Genomic DNA, 6,176 nt, shown 5'->3' on the forward strand with positions numbered 1-6,176 from the left:
TCGCTGTTATCTGGGTCTGCTGGTTGTATTGATAGGTGCACCACATGCTTATCAAGCCACTCCTAGTGGACTGGGCTGCTAAGGGAAAAAGTGTAATAATTTATATTTCTTCCTGCAGGTATGTGGTTATTAATAACTGAGCTGGTTTGGGGTTTGGCTTTGTTTTTTAATAATATGCTTGCATATTCAGAAAGCCCTAAAGTGGATGTTTCTGTCCCTCATGACTTGTTAGCTGGCAAACATTGCATGGCTTTTCTTTAAGGCTAAATGGGCACAACTCTCTTAAGGACATGGAGCAGCATCAAAGATCTCAGAGCTGAGTGTCTTCAGGCCACACTGCTGGGCACAGGGATGTGGTCCATGCAGCCAGTGCCATGCCATCAGTTCTGACTAGCAGGCAAAGCTAAGGGAGAGAGCCTGGGGAGCAGTGTACCCATGCTCATCCCCACCATCCTCACTGCTGGGCATAGCTTGAGTCACAGCTGCATCTGACTTGTCCCCAAGACAGACTCGGACAGTGGCGGGACCAAGGCCTGCTCACCTGGCAGTGGGGACACTGCAGGGGAGCTCTGGGGCTGACCCTCCAGCATGACAGGAGCACACAGTGCTGAAGGTTTCGCTTTCACCTAAGGATGGACCAGATCTACTTGGACATCACCTAGATGAGAAGCTGATCCAAGCTGAATTAAAAAGCAACACAGCCTACTGAGAGTAACAGAGCAAATCCTCGGCTTGCTTAGGAAACTCTCACGCTGGGAAGTAGAAAAGCTTACCTCTATCTCCCCCTGAGAGGAATGTAGGGCCAGCTCCTCACCTTGGTAGCTTGAGTGCTAACCAACCTTGCTTTTGTGATAATTACTTCTAGGAATCCTTGTTTTGCCAATCCGCAGGTTCTTACTGTGTGTTTGGTTTCCTCTTTTGTCTCCAGCTTGTATAGCTGAGCTCACAGTGTTATGGGAAGCTTGGCTTCCCCCTCTTCTAGAAGGAGGTGAAAGCGGGTCTGCGAGAGACGGATTAGAAGATGAAGAGGAAGGAAAGCAAAAAATCTCCTTCCTGCTTTCCTCTACCTCCTTGTAATGGGGTTTTCTTCATTTTGTGTAGTCTGTGCAGCCCTTTGGCTTTTTCCTTTCTCAGCTGATGTAAATGTGTTCCTGCTGCCTTTTGCGCTAACTTTTGCTAATGAATGCTCCCTTTTCTAAAGCCAGCCCCTTCTTTCCTAAGTACTCCTGTAGGAATACCATGAGAAAATTAGGGAAACCTCTCAAAAGTACTAGGTGTGCTTTAAAAATCAGAATACTTTAACCCTATCTTGGTCTAGGTTCTCTTTGTTTATCATCAAGACTTTTGACCTTTGGGAATTCACCTTATCAGGCTTTTCTCTGACGGTGAGAAGCTTCACATTGTCCTTATCTGTTTAAGCAAAGCTGAGATTCCACAGCAATCACTTGATTCCAGTTGCTGAAGCTTTAAGCAAAGCATTACTAATTGTGAAATTGAAGTAAGACTGTGCTGGCTGTGAGTGCTGGGAACGGAAACCCTGCAGTAACTAGGTCGGTCGATGGCTGTGGTATTGTGAGTGCGCTACACAGTAACTGCACTGCAGGAGTGACCTCGGCAGCTCAAGGAACTGTTGACTATTAGTAGCAGTGATCATTCTCCACAGTCTGTCTCCTTCTGTGCCATTGCTAACCCATATGGTGTATTTTTAATCCCTAAAATTGTTTTTTTCCTGACAAGCAGCTCCCCTCCTTTCTTCTGCTGCCACGGTGGTGTGGTTTAACCCCAGCCAGCAGCCCAGCCCCAGGCAGCCGCTCACTCACTCCCCCACCAGTGGGACCAGGGAGAATTGGGAGGACAAAAGATGGAAAACTAATGGGTTGAGATAAAGACAGTTTAATAGGCAAAGCAAAAGTCACACACAGAAGCAAAGCAAAGCAGGGACTCCATTCGCTGCTTCCCACGGCAGGCAGGTGTTCAGGCCCTCCAGGAGAGCAGGGCCCATCACACATGATGGTTACTTGGGACGACAAACCCCATCACTCCAATTGTCCCCTCGTCCTCCTTCTTCCCCCCACAATACATACTGAGCATGATGTCATACAGTCTGGAATATCCCTTTGATCCGTTGGGGTTCCCTGTCCTGGCTGCGTCTCCTCTCAACTTCCCGGGCACTTCCAGCCTTCCCACTGGTGGGGTGGCACAAAAAGCAGAGGAGGCCTTGGCTCTGTGTAAGCCCTGCTCAGCAATGACAAAGACACCTCTAAATTATCAACCCTGTGCCCACCACAAATCCAAAACAAAGCCCCACACTAGCCACTGTGAAGAAAGTCAACCCTGCCCCAGACAAAACAAACACATTCCACCCCGTACTCCGTATCATTCACATCATGCTTGGGTCTCACACTATTCAGCACAACTTCATTCTCCACCACCCCACCTCCCACCCTTGGATATAATACAGAGATGTCATTCCCTTAGTCTATGGATCGCCCTTGCACAATGTCCACAAAATGTCCTTTGAGTTAATCTAGTTTGCGACTTTGGGCTACTTGGGACAGGAAAGGCACTGTGTAAGGTGGAGTTCCTGGGCACCAAGGCCAGCTTAGATCAGGTCACTTCTGCACTGCAGCTGCTTCTTGGGAGGCTTCTCCTCCATTGATTTGGGTGGTTCCTCTTACAGTAATTCCTGTAACATACAACTCAAATCATGGCTTACAGCAAAGGTGTATCCATTACAATCTCCACCACAGGTCCTTTTGGACCAGGTTACAGGGTTTAACATTGCAATGACTCCTCCCCTTGTCCCCAGCCTGGCTGAAACAAGGGGTTCCTTCTATAGCCCACCATTGGCATAGTCCACACCACAGTCCTCTATGGGCTCCAGGGGCACAGCTGATTCACCATAGTCTTCACCATGGGCTGCAGGGGAATCCCTGCCTCCCCTGTTCCAGTGTGGGGTACCACCACAGGAGGCAGTCCTTGAACTTCTCCAGCATGGGTCCTTCCTGTGGGCTGCAGTTCACAAGCTGCTCCAGTGTGGGTCCCCTCTGGAATCACAGGTCCTGCCAGCAAACCTGCTCCAGCACAGGCTTCTTACGGGGTCACATCCTCCTTCAAGAATCCCCCTGCTCTGTCATGGGGTGCTCCACAGGCTGAAGGGGGATCTCTGCTCCACCATGGACTCTGACTCAGGACACAGTCTGTTCCACCCCAGTTCTCACTGGAGTTCCAGTGTGCCCAGTGCAGCGGCACAGACACTGCAGTGACACCCTGGCCACCTGCCAGCCCAGGCCCATCACCATGGCTGTCACCAAAGTGCTCCCAGGCACAACACAGTGAGGTGATCAGCAGCACAGCAGCAGCAACCACCAATGAGCACCAGAATGTAATTTACAGGCAGGCAAGCGAGCCCCATGGCAGGCATAGCAGCCTGCTCATTACTAGCTAAACTGCAATAACAGCTATAAATTCAGTCTAGTACATCCCAATGAAAATCTCTGCCCTTTGTGCCGCACACTGGGCTGCCTTGTATTCAGAGAATCCCTTGCTCAGGGATTAATCTGCAAACGTAGTAGCTAGTTTCACTTTTTGGACTAGAACAAGGACAGTGCTGAGGTGTTGTGTCTTTGCAGGTATAAGGGAACAACAAACGCAGCAACCAGGCAGCTGCTCTCGTGAGGTGCTCTATGGCCCAAGACTGCAGTAGCAATGTGTTATTTAATCCTGGGGCAAATCCAGCTTGTTACTTCATGGTAGAAGCTTCCAGATACATTCTTCTATTTGGCCTTTAGAGACTTGTTCTGTCTGCACTTTTATACTGTTTTCAGTAAAGAATTACCTGCTAGCTAAGTGAACACTGAACTGGTGAGAGCTGAAGGTTTGTCTGTTCACAACTTGTTTGTCTGTTGTCTTTACCTTAGGAATACTGAGCTGACCTAGTATACTCTGTATCAGCTTGAGAGAACGGGCTAACTGGCTGGAATTACTGTGTAAGTAATCTTGTTGTCATAGCAAGTTTACAGAGCTCTGTAACGTCACAGGCTGCTGCTGGTACCTATGAATCTGTACTGCTGGTACAGCACATTTGAGCTGAGTTCAGAGGCTGCTTTCCATTCTGCTCTGACTTCCTTACCTTTGCGCCTTCTGTTCCCCCTTGACCGTGTTCCCTGTTTAAATGTTGGTCTGTAGCCAATACCAGCCCATTTTCAACTGTCTGTTCCTGAATCCAGGGTCTCATCACTGTGGCATTTCAGCACTGTAAAGTTTGACCATGACAGATTAATCTGCCCAGACTAGCCAGGAGTCCTGGTTCCCATCTTGTAAAGTGAAAGATTCAGGAGGACCCAGGAAAGAGTCGTGGACTTGCGGCCAGGATTAAGAGGAGGGACAGAAGAAATCTCACCTGGGACACCCACCAACGATGGATCAAGAGCAAAGAGCTGAGGCATTCTTTAAAGAAAGGCAGAAACATAGGAACCTATTTCTGACAGCTCTTGTTACTTGTTTTTCTTCCCATGTCGTTGTACTTTAGCTAACAGAGCCCTTAGGGACCAGATAAGAGGAACCAGCTATGAAACATGGCAGTGTGAGGCTGTCTCAAGGAAGAGGCCAGATAAAGCCTGGCAGGAGGTTTTCTGGAGTGAGAAAGAAGATGCTCAGCCATCCTGGTATCACAATGGGATCTGGAAACTTCATACTCTAAGTAATGAGCAGGTTGCTGAACTTGTAGATGGCAGTGACTTCATATTTCTGACCTGGAGCTCACACAATGTGATCCTTGCCATTTGTCTTCTTCCTCCTATTCCAGACCATGTCCATTTTGTTGCCACCAGTGATACTCCAAGTATGTGTGTTCTGTGACCAAGTGGCTTCTGTTCCAGGCTATTCTGCCTTATACTTCTTACACTCCAGATAGCTTGCAAAGCTGAAGCCACCCAACAACATGTTGACAGCTACATCCCCAGGGCTCAACATACGTCCTCATGGCTGTGGATGGCAGCGTTCCTTCATCTGAGAGAGCCTGTTTAAAGGTGCTGGCCTCCAAGAGGGGAAGGACACAACAGCAGAAGAAAGGTCTTGGCAAGGTTTTGACTTCTTCAAGTAGAACAACACTGCAATTGCTTCCACTGTGCATCCCAATAAGCACTGCAGAAAACACCTCACAGTGCAGAGGACTCTGCTGGGGAGCAGAGACTTCCTTGGTGTGGGAGCAGGGGTGGGCACTGCAGCTGGACATGTATCAGGGCTCATCTTACTCTCAGCTGTTTTCTAGCACAGTGCAAAGCAAGATAGCTGAGGCCTGAGATAATCTTGTCAACCCTGGAAAGTTGCTGGATTTCTGTCTGTGTTTTCAGTACATTGGGATAATGTTCACTAGCTTAAAATAGCACGTTCTTAATTTAGCTATGGGAGAACAAATGGGATTCTAGTTTTTGAAAATACATACAGAACTTTTGGACCAGATTTTCTATAAACTGCAAACTGGAATCTTTGTTTCATTGCAGTTTACTTCCTCTGCTGAACCAGCACCACCTTCCATTTCAAAAACTACTGCTTGAGCCTTCTCATATCCCTCCCTCTGGGGAGCTGCAGTTGTTCAAAGTCAGCAAACAATGGTGATTCTGTGAAGCTGGCCTGTCTCGTCCCCTCACTCTTGAAAATTGCCTCTTATTTAGAGAAGATTGCAGCGTTACCCTGCTGTGGTGCATTTATTACCTGTCCATCTTTTGCTCTCTCAGTGTTCCTGCATGTATTTTAAGACACTAGGATGTTTCTAGAAAAACTGCTGCTTCCATGTATTGTTTTCTTCGGGATAGTCAGGCATTGTGCTAACAATCCAGATGAGTGACTCCAAACCGTGCTTTCAGCTTGTATAAAAGAGAGGTCCCAGCTGACCAAGCTGTAAATGCCACATTATTTGGGTTCAGTATTTGAAGTCTGGTTGTTACATTGCTCCCATGTGTGTTACTGGCTATGGAGGTCACCCTGACATGTGAATGGGCCAGTTGAGCTTAAGAATCTTTGATCTCCTGCTCATTAGCTTTTGAGGGAGTGGTGGAGGAAGGCTGCTATTTAAATAAGTGTTTGTTCTATTTGAAGCAGCTGAATTGCAGTCTGGGGGTGCAGTATGGTCACTCCCAAAGCAGCAGGCAGAACAAGCTGAGACATCACTTAGC

The sequence above is a fragment of the Corvus hawaiiensis genome, chromosome 10 (genome assembly GCF_020740725.1).
Source record: "Corvus hawaiiensis isolate bCorHaw1 chromosome 10, bCorHaw1.pri.cur, whole genome shotgun sequence".
NCBI lineage: Eukaryota > Metazoa > Chordata > Aves > Passeriformes > Corvidae > Corvus > Corvus hawaiiensis.